Here is a 23,587-nt window from a genome sequence, read left to right on the forward strand (position 1 = left end):
ATTGACACTAACAACAAATATACCGGATATAAAAGCTTGAAAATACTTAAAACTGACTAACTTACTGCGGTTGTTATGGTTTACTTACATTATAACTAAATATCAAATACCTTACCGCATAACGCACCATGCGTGTCATGTATTCTAAATTTGAAGGCTGTATTTCTGAATAGACGTAAGCTTTTATTTATTATTAATTCGTACGATGTTCATAACCATGACACTATTTCCGATGCAGACACTCCTGGCTGTATTATAATTAAATATACTAGGCCCAACAGCATGTTGTTTTTATTAATAAAGATGTATCTCTTACGGGGAAGGAGATTTATGTACCATGAAATAATACCACAGACATGTGTATGATCTATACAGATACTAAAACGACAATACTATACACATAGATGAGGAGACAATTGCAGAATGAATGAACAGAGACTAAAATAATTACCTACACTTTTAGTATAGTTGCCAGCAGCTGTATACCATTATTCATCAGTATCTGTTCGTAATTATGAATACCTTGCGAGAAGTGTTACGTTTGGCTCTTGTAGAACCTGAAATGATATCAGAAAATATCTTAAGTCCTTTTCCCAGTAAAGTTATTTCCCTCATTTAAGCATATCACTAGGTCTTGATACATTCTGAACAACTATATTTGCATTGACATTAAAACATTATTATAAGAAGACCTTTGTATATTAGTTTCTATTAATTTGTGTTATGAATACCGCAACCAAGTTTAAATCACAAAATCATTTTAAACCACCTCTCTACGTTATGCAATGCTACTAGCATATAGTTACCAGGTTTCAAATACTCTAACCGTTCAGATGCCTTCGCATCACTTCGCATATTTGAATACAATTTAAATGTAACATATATATTAGCATATAGATGGCTAACAGCTGTAGGCCGTACATTTGTTGCAAAGAACATTGCGTTCACCATCTATAACTGATACTTCCTAGTGAGGTTATAACGTCAACATGCATTATTCAAAGTTGAGAACTTCTTATTAAAGAAAAACACAATAAACGGTTCTTGGCATGCAAACCAAATTCACCAAAGGCATCTTTATAGTGCGTTATATTTTTAAAAAGCGTTCAACGACACTAACAAAATGACATTGTTTATGGCGCTAGACAATTTCAAATGAAGTGAAGTTTATGGATAAGTGGTCATACGTGTGTTTGTAATCAATCACCATAAGATTCATCAATTTTTGCATTTGGGATTTTGATTGTCTATACTTGTGATGTAAGTCACTAACAGTGTTTAGTATGGAATGCTTAGAATGTACGCGTATATCGTATAAACTGATAATGTGATGATGTTGTTTTTTCGAATTGTTTTTAACGTGTTGATAAGTTTTTTTACGGCCAAACGCTTTGAACAAATGACCGTCGATTTTCTTTTGGCATATCGACTTTATGGTTCATCTTTTACAGGGATCCTCATTTCACGTTTTGAAAACCACACCATTTGCACGTTTCTTTATATTCCTTAGTTTTATGCAAAACCTGTAACGTTGACCAAATATTGGTTACTTTTTACCTAATATCAATAGGCTTCTGTTTCAAGAAAATTCGTCCGCTGAATATCAATATTTTACAGTCAACATAGGCCTTCTGCTCGACCCTTTAACCGAATGACAGTTCCACAGTTATTTGCCAAACTGCCCTGCGAGAGGACCTAAACTCATCCAAATTGCAGCTATTTAGTAATTGATAAACTTAACATGGATGTATAACGTGCTAAAAGTTTACAAACGCTTCATGCATTCGCTTATAAAGAGGAATAAACACAACAATGAACGTCCTCCGACTATCCTTTGCAAGTATAATTGTCATTTTAACATACTTCGTTGACCACATAACCAGACAAAGTGATAGTTCTGTTAAATACGTTACAACCCATGCTAGTCTCATAATGGCATTGTAGCGATTTTTCAATATCCGCTAGCTTAAAAGTGTGTCACACCGATGAATTATTTATTACTTTATTAAGGCACAGATATTTTATGAGCACGACCTGGTTCAGAAATAGAACAACAAAAGGATTAACCGAATTTTAATTCGTTATCATTAGGTTATAACTTATATGTATTTATACGTTTAGTAAAGTTCCATGTGCTCATGTTGTATAATGTCAGTACGAAAATCTTACAAAGTCATAAGGGCTTTCTGCTTTTTAAGTGCGTCCTACTGGATGTTTACCGAATGAAACAAATACTTCCCCATTTAATATTACATCGCTCGACTAATTCTTTACCATAGATTTAACCAGCATAGCAATTGAAGGTGCATTTGTATTTTGAAGTTCATTTTCATTCACCAAAATAAAATGGTGCAATCAGGTATTTTTTAAAGTTTAAGAATCTCATTTCAGTATGCAATATCATCTGTTTATATCCAACTCGGGGTTCATTAACCTGAACCACGCATCCTAACAATTATCCAACAAAATCACCTCAAGGTTATCATGGTAATATGATAATCAATCACGGCAGACAGTACGAACAATCACGTTACGGTGTGCTTCGTGTTGCATCCAATTTTCTATGAAAATGTTCCCCATTCAGCTCTTAATTTCAGGAAGAGATTGAAACAAATAAATTATGATGTCATGTTAAATAAACACTGTAAATAATATAGTGTTTAACCTAACAAAGGATGACCTTCAACATTTGCTCACAATTGGTGCATTTTTTTCACAGAAATGTTATTTAAATGAGCTTTATTGACATTATTCTCTCTGTATAATATATCAAATCCGATATCTGGAATCAGCGTGACTGAACATGCGATACTATAAAAACGTTCGAAAAAGTAGCACCTGCAATGGTTTGTTTCGAAAACTCCAAAACGACATTGTTAAAAAAGTCTAGCACTTAAAGGGGCTAAAAACAAGATGGTCAAAAATCAGCAAAAATGTACTTTTGAAAACAAAAACATTTGCATGTTTTTATTTTTATTCCGAAGTTTTATGCAAAAACTGTGACCTTGACCAATAAATGTTTACTTCTTACCCAATATCGATTATTAACTGGTTTAAAAAAAACTCATCCGCTGCAGATCAACATTTTACAGGCAGATCTACCATCTTAACGAATGACAGTCTCACAGTTGTATGACCAAAAAATATGCTAAAAGACCTCAATTCAATTTAACAAATTGCAGCTTCATGCTTATGAGTAATTTATCAAATGAAAACGAATTTATTAAGTGTCAACAAAGAATATTAAACGCTGCATGCAATCGCTCATCAACAGAAATAAACACAACAATGAATGTCCTTCGAGTATCCTTTGCTGGTTTAGTTGTCATTTAAACATATTGCATTGACCAATTAAATTGAGTCGTATAATTGTATTATAACAGATTGGCAATATCTGCTTGCTTAAAAGTGTGCCACACCGATGAATCATTTTTTTTCTTTTATTAAGACACAGCGATTTAATGAGCCCGATTTGGTTTAAACGAGGAAAAAACACACATAAAAGACCGTTACTTAAGCCATCTCAATATTACTTTAGTATGACACCCAAACAGTTCGGCTGTTACTCAAGACACCACTTCATAAGGCAATTGTTAATTTAATATATTTTGTTTTAACTGATATGTAATAATACATTTAGCTTATTTATGTGTGTTCATTTTGTATGATGTCAGTTCGACAATCTTACAAAGCAATACAGGGCCGATCACTTTTTAAGCGCGTCATTCTGCGTGTTTACCAAATGAAAACAAATACTTCCTCATTGAAGATAATATTGCCCGACCAATTCTTTACCATACGTTTAATGATCGTGGTAATTCGATGTGCATTTGTGTTTTAAAGTAAATTTTCATTTACCCAAATAAGATGTGCAATCAAGTAATTTATAAGTATCTCATTATTGTATGCAATATCATCGGTTTATATCCAACTTAAGGGTAAAATAAACTATACCACGAACAACAAACAGTTATCCAACAAAAGAAATTCCAGGTAATCATGGTAATACGATAGTTAATTACGGCAGACGACAGTCGGATCAATCACGTTTATTGCAAGGAAGAGTTGGATACAAATAAATGATTATGTCGGTGAAATAAACTCGGCCAAAACTGGCGATTTTGTCCGATCATTTTATTTTTGTTTACAAGTGAAGTTGATACCGAAATGATATCTAGTAAGAAACATAAAATAAACGCTTAACTTTAAATGAAATTTGCTTTCTTTTAAATGGTGACATCAAACCCGGTTGGTTGACGTTATAATTTGTTGAATGCTTATGACGTCATTTCAACCTTCAATACAGAAAGTGATGAAGTTTTACAAATCGTTTTCATGAAATGAAGAGAAATCATTACGTTTTCCTCTTATAATTGATATAAAAGATCTCTTTAAGTTCTTTATTTAAACAGTTTTTTTTATTTTAAAATGAAATTGAGAAATAAGCGTACAACTTTGTGGAATATTACCAATTAAGCAACTGTTGTTTCCGATTAAATTATTTACGATCATTTAAAATGTGTAATACAGAAAATACGTGATCGTTGAAGTAAAATGGAAACAATATTATGCATGTCATAAATTTATACGCTATGGTGACATAATAAAATATAAGCGGTATGTGGAATCAGTTCGACTGGATATCTGGGTATGTGATATTATCAAAAAAGATCGCAAAACATCTACAACGTTTTGTTTTGGGAACTCTAAAACAAAATTGTATAAAACATAGAATTTCCGGTACACAAACACATATATCACATTTATCACACTCCACCACTTTGAATTACAAATTAAGTGTCTGTTAAGAGCTGTGGACTGTGGTCGTGGTTAAGATGTTACTCGTGTAAGATAATATGATTACCCATTTCAGACATGTTCAATTGTTCCCGAGTGCCCGGTTTGATTATTTTTGTAACCCTTGGGCTAAGGGTTGTTTTCAAAATAGTTGCTTGTCAAACGAAACGTTACCGTCGCAATGGGCCATGGTTGACAAAGGGTCTGGTCGATAAAGTAAAGGCCCTATTATTGACCCTATATTTATTGATAAGATCGAATAATTATTAGACTAATAGAACCCAGCAACAACCTGGCGGGAAAAAGGCAATATAATAAACAACAATATTAACCGATGATTATATTTCAATTACAAGACCACAATCGTATTCCGAAACAAATCCAATTCAAGTGTTAAAGGTCGTGCTATGATAACTAACTAGAAACTGCTTACATGTTTTTGTATTTCATCATTGGGAACAAATTATAGCCTATTGAATCATATCTGGTATAAATACATATTAGAAGATGGATTCTCCGAAATTAAAAACAATGTAGATTTTAAAATAGCAATCACTGTTAACGGACCCTTAGCAAAACATTTTACAGTATTATATTTCCAAGACAAGCTTAGTAAACATAACCAATAATCCCAAATGAATATTTATGTGAAGAATTACAGAAACACGCTTAGTAGCCAAAGGTTTAAACATAAATCCCGTTAAATAGCACATGTTAAACGCCAAAGACATAGAACACAAACACAAAAAATCATAAACAAGAAACATGGAACCACATCACAAAACTCCACAAACAACACAGTGCATATATACAATATAAAAAGTTAGGCATGTTTATCAAAGATTGTTAGGTACCGCATTGGAACGGTCAGTAAAATGTAAATTTACTGGGTGTTTGCACAACCTTACTCTTATCCCAATAATCCCGAATAAAGTAAAAAGGTAAATGGACACACACAAGCTAAATATACAATGAAGAGGTTTTACTTTATTATCAATACAGTACTCTGTTTGCTTTTAAAATGTAGTAACTTTAAGGGGTTTTTTTTACAAGAAGGCCAATTATTTTAACACAATACTCCCTTTTATTCGATCCTGCAAAAATGTTAAGAAGGAATATCATGTTGCTTTTGATAATTCAAGTCTTAAGGGAAAGCAGATTGATGTAACATGGAAATAGTACCACAGGCATATGTTTGATTTAGTCAGATACTAAAACGACATTACCATACACATAGATGAGAACATTATTGCAGAATGCATGAACAGAGACTAAAATAATTATCTTCACATTTTTGCATAGTTGCAAGCAGCTGTATGCCATTATTCATCAGTATCAGTTCGTAATTTTAAATACCACTACAGAAGTGTAACGTTTGGCTCTTGAAAAACCTGAGATGGTATCAGAAAATATCTCAAGTCATTTTCTTACTGAAGTTATTTTCCTAATACAAGTATTGTCTGGGCATTGGTACATTCTGATGGACTTTTATTTCATTGACTATATTTACAAAATCACATATTATCAACCTCTGTAAAAAATATATTTTAATTTAACAATTCAACATTCAATTAAGTAAGAAAATTACTTAAATTGTTGCGTATATACCGCCTTATTTAATGTTTCAACGCACCTATGTTAAGCAATAAAACCAGCATATTATTATCAGGCATTAAACCTCTTCACTTTTCGCCTCATTTCACAGTATTTGAATTCAATTTGTATGCAACGAAGCATATTAGCGGACGAGGTTCGGATCCGTGTGTTTATGGGCTAGTTCATATAAAGATCAAATTTACAAAATACTAAACGTGTTCGTTTAAAGATTGAATTGCGGGATTGATATCATTATCGGGGTACGAACGCAGTTTTTCTGGTTAAAGTATGTGAAGTCCGAAGGACTCAACGCGTACTTTAACTAGACCAACTGCGTTCGTATCTCCGAAAACGGCATCAATTACGCAACTCATTACTTATATTTACACCAATAGTTCATTATTTCATTCAAGAATTGTTAAAAAATACTTCATTTCATTATGCCAGCGATCAGTAAGTATTAACAATAATCGTTTGCATTTCTTATCGTCTTGCTGAATGGTTCCCATAATGATTGAGCTAATTTGATAACCTTGTTCAGTGACTTGAACGTATTTATTATGTTTTAACGTTATTCCACGCAACATTAACAAAACTATTCCCAAGGAGAAAAAAACATTCATCGACAGTATGCACTATAATTCACTTCTCTAGCAATGTGTATTTGTGTTGTTAATTCATGCGTTTCGTTACACGCAAACTGACAAAACATATGAACTTCCATACTAAAGACAGTAAAGTACAGGGCAATTAAAACGAGTTGTGCCAGTTTTATGTATTTATATTTTGTTCAGGTTGCATAATGTTCCTTTGTTTAATTTATTTATCGATTTCAAATGTATTGAAATAAAGTTTTGACAGTCTCTTTTCGGATACGTCACTCATGCAAATCAGTTCAACCATTTGCAATGGTTTATGGCCATATCTAAAAATCCATTCACACTGTATACACACATAGCTTGACAACTCACAAGGCATATGAGTAGCAATTGAACTTAAATGCTTGTTGAGTTATACTCCTTGGTCATCTCAGAGAAACGGACAATGATTGGCATCCGCAAAACCGTCAAAAAATGCTGGTCTCATATAGCTTATCAAATTATTGTTAGCCATGGAACCAATATCAAACTGAAATGCCATGCCAATTAGTTCTTCAATCAAGCATGCATAGTTCAAAAGCGCTTTGAATTTCTAATCAAAGCTTTTTAAAAGTAAATGTCAGTAAATATTCTGGTATTTTATAGTACTCGAAGCTGATAAAAAAACAGAGATAAAAGGGGTAGAGGGAAACGTTCAAAAAAACAGAGTGTGATTATTTAAGGTTGATTGGAATCCATAAAGTTTTATTGTTTATCTACAAAGTAAGATCAATGTCATTTTCTCGATACAATATCATTAACAATTTATCAACTTTGAAGTAATGAAAAATTATTGCCTTTAAATGATTTCGATAAAGACTCATTGATATAACCAACGGTATTGTATCAGTTTGTAATACCTTATATTTATTTATCTTTTGAAACATTTAAATATTTGGAGATCTTCAATTTATCCTCAGTGCTGGTGGTATGTATTTTGTCATAGTTGGAAACATAGCATGCAGTATCAGGCAGAAATGAAAAAGAAAGCTTTTCAAAGTGAAACATAATAATATAAAAAGTGTTCCCCATCTCTGACTGGTACTGCCGCCTGAGGTTAGAACGCCCATGTAGGTACACTCGCAGGCATTTTTCACAAATGAGAATTACTTGTCAATGAAAGAAAAGAAGACAAATGGTTCTTGGCAGGCGTAACAAATACATCAAATGCATCTCTTTAGCGCGTTATATTTCTAAAAAAGCTTTAAAACACTTAGAAAACAGCTTTGTTCTTGATGAGTGACGATTTCAAAAGAAGTGAAGTTTAAGGATAAATGGTTATATTTGTGTTTGTAATCAATCACCATTAGCTTAATTAAAGTTTGCATCTGGGATATCGATTGTCTATACTTATGATGAAAGTCATATACAGTAAGGCTTTTACCCTGGCGGTCCTTGACTTGCTTTATGAATGGTTAACCTGGAATGCTTAGTATGGAAGTATTTTTAGAATGAAATCATGTAGTCTTGTCGACTTGGCAATGTTGACTTAACCAGTTATTACACAATATGTCAACATTTTAATGTCAGCTTGTTTCAATTATAAACTATAATTTTGTCGACAAATAAGGTAAACGCGCTATGTCATAATCATTTGTCAACTGGATTGTTCGTGGCAAATTTTGTCAAGATTTAGAGGATAGAAATTGAAGACTTCTGATCGACCATCCTGACCGAACGGAATTTGCAACCTTTATACCCACTTCTCACTGCGAAAGAACCTATTAGTAATATCAATTTAATAAATGGCAACTTCCTTCCAATGATTGATAAATATAATTATTATACCTCACTTTTGTCTACAATGGTAAAAAATCCCATTACCCGAAAAAGAGTTATTTTGACTGTCAGAAACCTTTTTCTACATTTTTGACACGTGACCAAGCGACAATTCATTGTCAGGTCATGTGACCGCAGTGACATTTTGAATGCCATATAAGGGCAAATAACTGCTTCAATATTTTAGCTAAAAAATGACGCGATTGTCTCCCTTATACACATACAGTAGTGACGTCACTATTCAATGTGTACACAAAAACATCACACGGCAGGAAATTAACTGTGGAATTTTGTTCTAGATATATTTATTTTATTATGTTATATTTTGTTAACTTTGTTCAACTTGTTTTATTTAATGAATAAAAAACATTTCAAAACTTGTACTAACGCCTCTGGTGACATTCTGCTCTTGGGTTGACAATATCAATGTCAAACATGTTGCGATATGATATTTATATATAAACATGCATTTGTTATATTTAAACACAACGTTAGGATCGCTAGAAAACACAACAACATCTCACTCATCCTTCGAGTGTCCTATGCAAGAACAATTGTAAGTTTAACATATTTCATTGACCACCTAAACAGACGAAGAAGGATAGTTCCGTATAAACGTAACAACCCATGAGAGTCTAATAATGGCATTGTAACTGATTGGCAATATCCGCTAGCTAAAAAGAGTGCCACAACGTTGAAATATTTATTAACTTTATTAAGGCACAGCATTTTTATGAGCCTGACCTGGTTTAAACGAGGAACGAACATACATAAAAGACCGTTTCTTAAGCCGTCTTACTATTATTTTAGTATGACACGCAAATGAATTCGGTGGGTACTGAAGAAACCTCTGCAGAAGGCAATTACTGAAGAAACCATTTCAGGAATAGAATAACAAATGTTTTACCAATTATCAATTCATCTATTTTGTTAAAGCTGATAAGAATTTTACTTTTAGTTAATTTCTGTGTGTTCATGTTGTATGATGTCAGTGTGACAATCTTACAAAAGCATATAAATGGCCTACTGCTTTTTAAGCGCGTCCTTCTGCGTGTTTACCGAATGAAAACAAATACTTCCTCAGTGATTATAACGTACATTACTCAAATAATTATTAACTATACGTTTAACAAGCGTAGTATTTCGATGTGCATTTGTATTTTAAAGTACATTTTCATTTAACTAGGGTTTAGTGTTGATTGCGGATTATAATTCCTAAAACCTGTGCGCCAGATAAAGTTAACCATATAAGCAATTGTGCATGACCTCATGACACAAGAAACAAAGTCAATCAAGCTATCAGCAAGGGACACATAAAAAGGTCGAAATACGTATCAAAGGGTCGATTGTAAATAGATGTTTGGGTTACAGCCTTTCTTGACTGCAAATTTGTTAAGAAAGGATATTACTCTGTCACTGTGTCTTTTGGTTTTGATACGAAGTTCTAGCTTTCAAATCCATAACATACTGTCAATTCCATTTTGTACCAGCTTAAGTAGTGTTCTATTTTCTATAACCTCTCAATGTTCCCAAACGGCCGAATATTTCTCCAGTTTGGACGCAGCACAGAAAACTGCATTTTATAGGAGACACCGGAGAAAACACATAATTATCAAGATTATAATTATCCCATAGAAGGGATTTCACAATAAAGTGTATTCACAAAAGGCGTCGAACCTATTGCCAATGATTTCCCGACAGGCCATCATTGTTTGTAAACCTTTTTTTATTAGATTCTACAAATCGTGGCTTCTTATACTAGATTTTTTCTTCATCAAGTCACTTTTGGTAATGCTCCTAAATGCTTGATAGGTTTAAAGCAACATCAGAAGCCCAATGTTTTTAGATTGGTGATGACACAAAATACAACAATATGGAAAACCTATATTGGAAAATATGTTAATCAGATAGCCTTCGCTTTTAATCCTTCAATTCTCATAAGCAATATAGCAACAACAACAGTGACATTCATTTCCGATAACAAAAATAAGAGCAAATCTATCTATGTGCCGGAAAAGAAGTGTTAAAAAAACATTAACAAGTGAACACATAGTTTAAAACATACATAACAATAATTACAATACGACTAGAAGATAAATCTAATCATGATACGAGTTAAGGTAAAATATAGTATACTATGTTAATACAATGTTATGTCGAAGATATGACGAATATGCGTACAAATGTCATACCAAAATTCATATTCCAACTGTTAATTATGAATATAATGTTTATAAGTCTGTTTGTTAAGAAGTGAAGGCCATGAATGCAGGTCTACACTTACAATATTCATTCTGTAATTGACCGGATATAGTTCGATACTCATTGCAGATCCAAATATAATAGATGTGAAAGGTTTTTTCCGGTAGATCACTTTCACCACTTTATTCTCGGACGTTCCTGCGCTATACTTTTATAAAATTGATGTCAGCATGTTTGGATTAGTTTTTCTTTGGATAAAATATTGGCATTTTCGTCCTCAAATGCTAACTTTCTTCATAACTATAATAATATGGTATGAAGAGAAAACCTGATGGGCAATGTTCTTGAAATGCACCATTCTATGTTGTTCATTAAACTTTTTTTACCCTTTTTTAAAATGAGATCATAACTGCAGTTTTACAAAAGTAGATCGAATATATGGTCGAAATTAAAATTTCAAGTTGTTTAAAACAGTTTAACTCTTGTTACTTTCGATTTTAAACAATAAAAAAAAAACTTACATTCAGTATCTTGTTCTATCCTAATCCGCAATACATTGACACTTACAACGAATATACTTGATATAAAAGCTTAAAAATACTTAAAACTGACTCACTTACTGTGGTTTTTATGGCTTATTTTCATTTTAACTTAATATGAGCTACCTAACCGCATAACACACCATTCGTGTCAAGCGTTCTAAATATAAAGGCGGTATCGCTTAATTGACGTAAGCTTTTATTTAGTATTAATTCGCATAATATTCATGTGCATGACATCGCTTGCGATGCAGACATTCCTGGCTGTGTCATAATTAAATTTACTATGGCCAACATCATGTTGCTTTTATTAATAAAGATGCATATCTTAAGGGGAAGGAGATCGATTTACCATGAAATAATACCACAGACATATGTTTGTATATCAGTATCGGTTCGTAATTTTGAATTCCCCTAGAGAATGGTAAAGTGTGGCTCTTGAAAAACCTGAGATGGTATCAGAAAATAGTTCAAATCATTTTCTAAAGATTTTTTTTTTCAAATTCAAGTATTGTATGGGCCTTGCTACATTCAGATGGACTTTAATTTCAATTTAATTACAAAGCATATTAGCGGCCGATGTTCGGATCCGTGTGTTTATTGGCTAGTTAATATTAAAATCAAATTTACAAAATAACTAAACGTGTTCATTTCAGGAATGAATTGCGTGATTGAAGTCATTATCGGGTTATTAACGCAGTTAGGCTGGTTTAAGTGTGTGAAGTCCGAAGGACTCGACGCGCACTTTTACCAGCTAGACTGCGTTCATATCCCCGATAATGACATCAATCACGCAACTCATAACTTATATTTACACCAATAGTTCATTTTTTCATTCAAGATTTTATAAAATATACTTAATTTCATTTAAGAAAACAATTGAGTAATTATTTCTCACCCATTCTGTAAATAGAACGACCCGACCGTAACCAGAAACACTTGATCAAACGACGTCACAATAACGCGGGAAAAAGTCATTTTTAAACGTAATATGAAACACTAATGACACCAATACATTTAATATATCATAAATTTGCACCTCTTACTTTTTACATGATTTAAGTTTCTGGGGACCAGCTGACACAATACAAACACTGACAAGATAAACTATTTTCAATTTACATGTATATTGTTATGCGATTATTTGCGATCCGAACATATCCGAAAATATTGCGTTCATCGAAAAAAAAATCGCAATCGCCGAAAGGCAGCTCTTTTTAAAGGAATGGAAGTTGAGGTGTAAATATTGGTAGCTTAAACTGAACCTTGTTGTACCACTACCAAGTAGTAGTAGTAGCAGTAGCAGTAGCAGTAGCAGTAGCAGTAGCAGTAGCAGTAGTAGTAGTAGTAGTAGACGTAGTAGTAGAAGTAGTAGTAGTAGTAGTAGTAGAAGTAGTATAAACAAAAATAGTTTGCATTTCTTATTGTCTTGCTGAATGTTTCCCATGGTATTTGAGCAAATTAGATGAAAGAAACTTGTACGATGACTGAAACATGTATATTATGAACTAACGCAATTCATTGCAAAGTTGACTATAAATTTCCCAAGGACAGAAACATCGATAGTACGCACTACAATGCACTTCTCTAGTAATGTGGATTTGTGTTGGGAATCCAAGCGTTTCGTTACACGCAATCTGACAAAATATAAGAACTTCTATACTAAGGCACAGTGCTATTAAAACGACTTGTGCCAGATTTATGTAAATACTATATAGATTTCTTTAAGGCTGCATTTTCATCCTTTGTTTTATTTATTTACCGATTGATTTCAAATGTATAGAAATAAAGTTAAGAGAGCCTCTTCGCTCATGTCAATCTTACAAATCATATCAAGCATTCGCAATGGTTTATGGCCATAACTAAAAATCCATTCACACTGTATACACGCATAGCTTGATAATTCACACGGCATATGTGTAGCAATTGGACTTAAGTGTTTGTTGAGTTATAATCCTCGGGCGTCTGAGAGAAACGGACAATGGTTTGCATCCGCAAAAACGCCAAAAACGCTGGTCTCACAAAGCTTATCAACGAAGTGTAAACTATAGAACCAATATCAAACAAAAATGCCGTGTCATGATTCAATTAGATCTTCAATCAAGCATGCACAGTTCAATACGGCTTTGCATTTCCAATCAAAGCTTTTAAAAGTAAATGACAGTAAATGTTCTGATATTTTATAGTACTCGAAGATGATAAAAACCGGAGATAAAAGGGGTAGAGGAAACGTTTGGAAACAACAGTGTGTGATTATTTAAGGCTGACTGGAATCCAAAGAGTTATTGTTAAGCTTCAAAGTGAGATCAATGTCATTTTCTCTGTGCAATAGCATTGACAAACTATCAACTGTGGAGTAATGAAACAGCATGGCTTTTAAATGATAAAGACTCATTTGTATAACAAACGGTACTGTACCAGTTTGAAATACCTTAATATATTTATTTCTGATTTTTTATTTATCCTTAGTGCTGGTGGTATGTAGTTTGTCATACTTTTAGTCATTAAAGGCAGTGTTAATCAGAAATATTAAAGAAAGCTTTTAAGTGAAACATAATAATATAAAAAGTGTTCACCTTCTCTGACTGGTACTACCGCCTTAGAACGCCCCTGTAGGTACAGTCGTATGAATTATTCAAAACTGAGAATAACTTATCAATGATAAAACATTGTTCTTGGCCGGCACAACCAATACAATAAATTTAAAAATAATATGGAACACCTATGTTTCATAAAAATATAGATCTTCAGACTAATGGTTTTGATCAGAAAAATATCATAGCCCATACAACAATAACAACAGTGACATACAATTGCGATACCACAATCATTTCCATATGTAGGTTAAGAAACAATAACATAAAGGCAGCAGATGAATAATTAAGCAAGCGCAACAGCTGTAATAAAAAATGATAAAAGATACATTACAATGCGATTACAAACGACTGGAAACAATACAATATGAAATGTCAATAAAAGTATAAAACCAATATAAATCTGATCATGATTTTGAATTTCGATCTTGTTTCCTATTTGTTTTGGGGCATTTAACTTTGTTTTAACTCACTTTAACAAGATCATGGTTAACATCTTGCCTACTGAAGTGTCCTTAGTATTTACTGCCACGTGCTTTTTTATATTCAAATTTCGTGGCAGCTCATTAAATACAATTATAGATTCGCTGGAAAGACAATTCATAAAATTAATATTTTCGTCAAAATGTGGATTTACATTCAGAACATCTGGATACTTCATATGCATTCATCTTAGAACATCCACTCTTTTGTGATAATCTGCTATTGCTGGACAATACGTGTTATACATCGGAAAATTCCAGTAATTCTTATTATTGTGGTTCAAATGTATATGCAGCTCGAAAAAGCAATAGCAAATTGACCAATAAAAACACTGATGAAAAGTCGATGTATGTTTATCTTGGAGAGATATGGTCATATCAGTTTTTAATTCAGCTTTTGTACGGTTTTTAATATCGTCAATTGTTGATAAAGGTCAGAACACTGACCAGAAATTGTTGTGACGGTGGTTTATAAATAAAAATGGTAGTAACTTCTACTTCAGTTATTTACTTTGTTGTCAGAAACCTATACTTTCTCTTTTTTAATGTTAGAGAAAACTCAGTTATACGTGTATGTATGTGTTGTAGTTTATTGTTTTCCACGTATGTTGTTGCTTCCTTTGAAAACACATAGACTACATCAAATAAAATGGATTCAAAATAAGTTTGTTCAGTTTATTTTGCTGAATAAGTTCTTCTTTGTCATTTCCGTAAACGCATGACTTCTATAGCAAATATCCAAAACGTTGCAGTTGCAATCACGATTTGACCAAAAAGCATTAATATATTGCAAGAACGTCAAACAGGCTGGTCTTACAAAGTTTATCAACGAAGTGCGAATCATGTAACCAATACCAAACCAAAAAGCCGTGTCATAATTCAATTAGTTCTTCAACCAAGCATGACCAGTCTAACTGCGCTCTGCATTTCTGATCAAAGCTTTTAAAAGTTATTGTCAGTAATGTTCAGATACTTTTTATCACGTGAAGCTAATAAATAACGAAGATAAACTGGGTAGAGGAAACGTTGATTTAAATCATTGTGTTATTATCTAAGGCTATTTGGATCCGTGGAGTTGTACTGTTTATCTCCAAAGTAAGATCAATGTCATTTCCTGTGCACAATATTGTCAACTGTGGCACACTGAAACTTCATCGTCTGAAATCTGTTTCGATAAATACCTATTGATATAATAACCGGTACTGTATCAGTTTGTAGACCATTATTTTGATTTACCTTTTAATATTTTTCACTTGTTTGGAGGTTTTTCTATTTATGTTTAGCGTTTGAGATATGTTTTAGCGGTTGTTAGAGCCATAGGAAGCAGTTTTAGTCATATATGGTGAATATTTCTTTTAAAGTGATCTTAATATTTCATCATATTATATATAAGTATATAAAACAAGTAACTCTGACTAATACCGCCCTCATGTGGTTAGAAAGGATGTACATTAACTTGCATTAGTAATAAAAAAAATGGTAACCCGTTCCAAGGTTTAAAAGCAAGAACAATGGTGCTTGGCATGCAAATCAAAGTCATCAAAGGCATCTGTATAGTGCGTTATATTTCTAGAAAGCTTTGAACGACACTAACGAAACGGCATTGTCTATGATGCGACACAATTTCAAACGAAGTGAAGTTTAAGGATAAGTGTTTTTACGTTTGTGTGTAATCAATTACCATTAGCTTCATTAAATGTTGCATTTGGAATTTTGATTGTCAGTACTTATGATGTAAGTTATTTACAGTGCTCACTTTTCGTGCGATCTTTGACTTGCTTTATAAAGAATTGACCTGGAAATGCTTAGAATGTAAGCCTATATCGTAGACACTGATAATAAGATAAGATCATGCAGTTTTGTACACTTGTTTTTAAAGTGTTTGTAAGTTAACTTACGGCCAAAAGCTTTGAACAAATGACTGTTGATTTATTTTTGATATATCGACTTTATTGTTTATCTTTTAACGAGATCCTTCAAACCACGTTTTGAAAACAACATAATTTGCATGTGTTTTTTTTATATTCCGAAGTTGGATGCAAAATGTGTAACGACGGCTATTAAGTGTTTACTTCAAACACAATATCGATTAGCTACTGTTTGAAAAAAATCATCCGCTGCAAGTCAACATTTTACAGAAAGATCTTCTTACCGAATGACATTCGCACAGTGATATGCCCAAATTATATGCGAAATTCACTCAATTCACTTTAACAAATAGCAAGTGCATCCTAATGATTAATTGATATAATGAACATGCATTTACTACACTGAAACAAAGAATGTTAAACACTGCATGAGAAAGCTTCTACATAGGAATAAACATAACAATGAATGTCCTCCGAGTATCCTATGCTGGTACAATTGTCATTTTAACATATTGACCAATTAAAAAGATGAAGTAGGACTGTTCCGTGAAAAACGTTACTTACAATCCATGCGAGTCATATAATGGCATTGAAACGGATTGGCAATATCCGCTAGATTAAAAGTGTGCCACACCAATGAATTATTTATTTCTCTTATTAGGGCACAATGATTTTATGAGCCCGACCTGGTTAATCTAGGAACGAACACGCTTTAAAAACCGTTTCTTAAGCCATCTTACTATTATTTTCGTATGACACCCATAACAAATTCCATTGTTACTGATGGTAATTAATGAAGAAACCATTTCAGGAATAGAACAACAAATGTTGTTTTATCAATTTTCAATTCATCTGTTCGGTTAACGCTGATATATATTAATACGTTTAGTTTAGTGTCTTGTGTTCATGTTGTATGATGTCAGTGCGACAATCTAACAAAGTCATAAATGGCCTTGCGCTTTTAAAGCGCGTCCTTCTGCGTGTTTACCGAATGAAAACAAATACTTCCTCATTGCTATTTTTTACCAGACGTTTAACAAGCGTAGTAGTTCTATGTGCATTTGTATTTTTAAGTAAAGTTTTATTTACCCAAATGAAATGGTGCAATCAAGTAATTTATAAGTATAAGGAAAAATGATAAATAAGCATACGCCTTGCTAGAATATTACAAATTAAGCAATTGCTGTTTCCAATTAAATTGTTTACGATCATGTGAAGTGGTTATGTTATAATAAATATATGTAATACAGACAAATACGGATTTCCAGTAGTAATTTAACATACAATCACAACGATATCTGACAATAGGCCGCTTTGAATAACTTCAAATTAAGAGCCCCTCGAGAGCTATGAACTGTGGTTGTGGTAAAGATGTTCCCTAATAAGAGAATATGATAATGACCTATTCGGACATGTACAATTGTTCCGACATGCCGGGTTTGAATAGTTTTTGAAGCCCGTGGCCTAACGGTATATAACAAATAGTTGATAGCCAAACAAAACGTTACGGTCGGGAATGGGCCAAGATAGCCAATAATCTGATCGATAAAGACGAGGGCCGCATAACGGGTCATATGCCAAATATATCCTGTAATTATCAGCAACAAGATATGGGACGTAATAACTGTATATATTTTGGCAAGATTGTTGTTTACAAATAAATCCCTTGCGCTTATATGACCATATAATCGATGTAGAATTCTGAATTTAGATTGGCAAAGGCTTTTCAAATGATATTGTAAGCAGTACAACTGCATAGTTTATGTATCATACTATGTTAGATAAACAATTTTAAGCGAGAGTGTACGGCATTTAAACAACTGTTGTAAAATACATCCTCAATCTCAAATTAAGATCGTGAAAGCAGTACATTGAGATAGTGTATGTAACATAATATATTAGATAAACAATTTTAAGCGATAGTTTCCGATTTTTAACACAACAAGTCACAACACTTGTAAAATATATCTTCAATCTAAAATTATATCCTTATTCTACGTGTTTGTAAAACATTTCTTACGCCAATGTCAATGTAATAATTATATAAAAAATATTGCGTGTATTGTTTAAACTCTTAAATCAAACAGATAAACACACATGTTGAATACATTCTTTGTTGCACTCTTAAATAAACAAAAATATATAGTTCATGTAAAATCTTAAGATTAACATTGTGATCTACTTTTCATTACTTTTCCTTAATAAAAGTGCAGGGTTTATTGTAGAATGTGGATTATAATGCCTAAAACCTGGTAGCCAGATGACGCGTACCATATAAATAATTGTGCATGACCTAATGACACCAGAAACAAATGCCTAAGGCAAACAACCTATCAACAAGAGACACATAAAACGGTCGAAATACATATTGAGGGCTCAACGCAATACTGTCGTAACTCCATTTTTCAAAATTGTTTAGGATAAGGAAAAAACTTTCTTAATTAATTTGTTTTTGATATATTTGAAGTATTTGAACATGACAATGCTGTACTGTATGTTAGTTTTAAACCAAAAAATATATTATCTTCAAACATTGAACACAAAAGATGAATTTGATAAAATTTGACTTACTACAGTTTTCCATCTCAAAAGTCAGATTTCATGATCATAGTATATATTTATGCAACACTGTCGTATCTTGACTTACGACAGATTTCCACCTGATATTATTTTTATTTGAGAAAATATATTTATGCAACACTGTAACACTGTCTTTGTCATTATCAATGAGAGATAATTATGGTTTCTAACTAAACAGATAATGGACAACTTTTATTATATGATAATTGTTACAACCAAGTAGTGCATCACTTTTGAAATTGCTTATTATTCGAGTTGAATAGAGGTCTAACTTTACACTTAAATATTGGGAAAGGGTTAGGCTGTATGAGCCGTAAACAATGAAGCATAAATCAGAACATAACAAAACATGACTGTATTCCTTTTGAACATTTAATCACTCAAGTCTTTAACTTGCACAACAAGATTTTGTTTATCCTGTGTCTAAAATTTAACAACACTGTTTAAGCTTTAACAAAGCATAGATTCATGATTTAAACATAAGTTCAAAAACAGCTCTAATTAACATCATCTTCGCAAAGCTATACAGCACACTTTCAATATTATCATTCAATTTTGAAATAATGTATATCTATTTTATATTATTTACTTTATAACAATCATTCCCATATAACTGACACAAATTTGCAAATTTCTTGATAATTCCATCTGACTGTCCAATTAAATTTCATTTAAAAAAATCAGCGAAAATGTTTTTGAAAATATCAGACAAAAAATTACCTTCAAAGGATTCTAATAATGACAATATTGACCATTGTTTTCAAATATTTGGTTTGTTTTCATAAGGCCACAACAAATTGATCATTTGTTCGTCGGATTTGCCGCACCTAAATTTGGAAAAATGAAAAAAAAAATGCGCCCGCACATACTATTTGGCCGCACACATTTTATTTTTTTGTTTACTTCTGAATTTCCTCTATTTTCTTTATTCTACTCTAATTTCTTTTACTTAGAATTTAAACCTGCAACGTCGACTACGCCTTTTTTGAAGGTATTTCCATGCTTTACATTCTTCGCGAGCAAACTTTCCTCGTGTCAGGACAAAATCAGGTCCGGGTACCCGCAAAATAGCCGATATTTGTTGACAGTCTTTTTTGTCGGGAATATTTTGCAGGACGCGCCGTTGTTATTTATTTCCGGTATTTATTTTCAGGTTACTTTCAGTTTTCGTAATGTAAAATACACGTTTTAAGTGAAAATCAGTGTCATAGTCAATGGATTATAGTCTTCAGTAAACAGCAACAGGTTCACAGCGTCGAAGGCAATAATTGTTTATGTGTGTTTTAAGTAATTCATTGTTTTGTACTCAAAATTTAGTGTTAAATAATAACTAAATCGGATTTTGAGTGCAAAACTTATAACAAAACACACGGACACACGACTAATAACAATTGAACATGTTTTCGTGAGTTATTATTTTAAATTCTAAAATGAATTTCTCAACTTTCATATACTCATAATTGTTATAAACATATAAAAATAGGACTTGTAAATGTTTTAGAAACAGTCTGTATTTATGCACCAGTCAAATGTAACCATGGACCCCCAGGTCCGGGGGTATACCTGGGATAGCCGGGGAAATGGGCCGTGTTTTTACCTATCAGGTGGCCCCGAAGTGCCGGGTAAATGCGGTGGATTTACCCGGCGTTGGCTGGACCAAAAGTCCCCGGACCTTGGGGGCCGTGGCTACAATTGACTAGTGCATAATACATACACGTACGGTATAAAAATAACATCAGTAAAATCAGAAAATTAAACCCTTTATAAGTAAAATGACTGTTTTAATGATGTCAATTCTTTGTTCGTATCCACTTATTTTCTTTGATTGATTTATAGTAAAGGGCCTGTTTCTAAAGTGACCTGTTTCTAACGGGCATTGAAGCTATATAGGTTGTCATGTTATTCTTTTTCAAGGCACGGACCTATAAACCATAGGTTCGTGGTTAAGGCGAGGTTTTGAAAGGCAAACATCTTTATTCCACCACCTGTTCTAGATAATACAATGACCGATGCCACATTTGCAGATTTGTTTAATACTGCTTCAATTATGTTGTCCCGCAATTCAATCCACAGTGTCTTTTTTTAGAAATGTTCTCTGTGTTATTTACTTCTGCAATGTCAAAGTCCTTTTAACCCATAACATACTGTCAATTCCACTTTGTACCAGCTTAAGTAGTGTTCTATTTTCTATAACCTCTCAATGATTCTAAACGGCCGAAAACTGCTCCAGTTTGGACGAAGCACAGAAACACTCATTTTATAAGAGACACCGGAGAAAGCAAACAATTATCTGTCAGGTTATAATCATCCAATCGAAAGAATTTCAGAATAAAGTGTATTCACAAACGGCGTCGAACCTATTGCCAATGATTTCCCGACAGACATCATTGTTTGTAAACCTTTTTATTAGATTCAACAAATTATGTTTTCTTATACTAGAAAAAATATTAATCATATCATTTACGAGTATATGCTTCGAATTGCCTAAAAGGTTTAAAGCAACATCAGAAGCCCAATTAATTTGGATTGGTGATAACACAAAAAACAACAATATTGAAAACCTATATTGGAAAATATATGAATCATATACCTTCGCTTTTAATCATAGAAATCTCATAAGCATTATAGCAACAACAACAGTGACATACATTTGCAACTTCAAAAATAAGAACAAATCTATCTATATGTAGGAATAGAAGCACTTATAAAAAGTAGGAACAATTGAACACATAGTTAAGTACATGTATAACAATAATAACAATACGACTAGAAGATAAATCTGATCATGATACGAGTTAAGGTAAAATATAGTATAATATGTTAATACAATCAAACTGTTAATTATGAATATGATGTTTATAAGTATGTATGTTAAGAAGTTAAGGCGATGAGTGCAGACACTTACAAAAATCATTCTTTAATTGACTGGATATAGTTCGATACTCATTGCAATTCCAAATATAATGGGTGTGAAAGGGTTTTTTTCCGGTAAGATCACTTAAACCACTTTATTCTCGGACGTTCCTGCGCTATACTTTAATAAAATTGATGTCAGCATGTTTGGAATAGTTTTACTTTCAATAAAATATTGGCATTTTCGTCCTCAAATGCTAACTTTCTTCATAATTATAATAATATGGCAATTTTTATGAAGTGAAAACCTAATGGGCAATGTTCTTGAATTGCACCATTTTATGTTGTTCATTACACATTTTTACCCTTTTTAAAATGTCGTCATAACAGCAGTTTTACAAACGTAGATCGAATTTATGGTTTAGTTGTTTAAAGCATTTTAACTCTTGTTACTTTCGATTTTGAACAATAAAAAAAAACAACTTACATTCAGTATCTTCGTCTATCCTAATCCGCAATACATTGACACTAACAACGAATATACTTGATATAAAAGCTTGAAAATACTTAAAACTGACTCACTGCGGTTTTTATGGTTTACTTTCATTTTAACTTAATATGAAATACCTAACCGCATACCGCACCATTCGTGTCAAGCATTATAAATAATTTATAAAGGCGGTATCGCTTAATAGAAGTAAGCTTTTATTTAGTATTAATTCGTATGATGTTCATATGCATGACATTGCTTGCGATGCAGACATTCCTGGCTGTGTTATAATTAGATTTACTTTGGCCAACATCATGTTGCTTTTATTAATAAAGATGCATATCTTAAGGAGATCGATTTACCATGAAATAATACCACAGACATATGTTTGATTTATACAGATACTTTAGAAAAGACAATCCCAAACACATAGATGAGGAAATAATTGCAGAACGTAAGAACAAAGAGACTAAAATAATTATTTTCACCTTTTTGCATAGTTGCAAGCAGCTGTGTACCATTATTCATCAGTATCAGTTCGTAATTTTGAATAAGCCTAGAGAAGTGTAACGTTTGGCTTTCGAAAAACCTGAGATGGTATCAGAAAATATCTCAAGTCGTTTTCTAATTGAAAACTAATATTTTCCTAATTCAAGTATCTCACTTGGCCTTTATACATTCTGAACAGCTTTATTTTCATTTACATGAAAAACATCTGTATATTAAATTATTTTATTTTGACAAAATAACTTTCCAAAAATAGAGTGAAGTTTTGGAAATACTTAAATTGTGTTATGAATACCTCCCAATTAAAGTTTTCATCCCAAATTTAATTTAACTCTCTACGTTATGCAATGCTACTAGGTATCAAATACTCTAACCGTTCAGGTGCCTCTGCATCACTTGGCATATATGAATACAATTTAAATGTACCCTATATATGTAGCATACAGATGGCCAACAGCTGTAGGCCGTGCATTTGTTGCAAAGAACATTGTTTAAAAAATATTCAACTGTTGTGACCGTATAATTTATTAAGAAATATTTAATTGAGTTTTGTTTTAAGATTGTTCAGCATGTATAGCATTAGCGATACAATGGTATATTGTATGTACTTTAGTTTCTTAAACAATTTTAAGCAACAGTTTCCGACTTCTTAACATGTGTTT

At 32.5% G+C, this 23,587-nt stretch overlaps 1 protein-coding gene across 7 annotated transcripts in view; it reads right to left on the bottom strand.

Annotated features, from left to right (window-relative positions):
- LOC128207121 (G-protein coupled receptor moody-like) overlaps positions 1-23,587 on the bottom strand; it is a 199,629-nt gene that overhangs the window by 173,116 nt on the left and 2,926 nt on the right. Inside the window, exons 1-2 of one of the 7 annotated variants that reach the window (XM_052909877.1) lie at positions 22,416-22,573; positions 456-557 (exon numbers count right to left, since the gene is read on the bottom strand). The exons of 1 other annotated variant lie outside the window; for it this stretch is intronic. The gene's annotated coding sequence lies outside the window, so the exon portion shown is untranslated. Of the gene's footprint in view, positions 1-451; positions 558-11,533; positions 11,554-22,415; positions 22,574-23,587 lie in introns of those variants that run through there. 5 more of the 7 variants (XM_052909880.1, XM_052909878.1, XM_052909881.1 and 2 more) reach the window with 5 other exon arrangements.

The sequence above is a fragment of the Mya arenaria genome, chromosome 11 (assembly GCF_026914265.1).
Source record: "Mya arenaria isolate MELC-2E11 chromosome 11, ASM2691426v1".
Classification (NCBI taxonomy): domain Eukaryota; kingdom Metazoa; phylum Mollusca; class Bivalvia; order Myida; family Myidae; genus Mya; species Mya arenaria.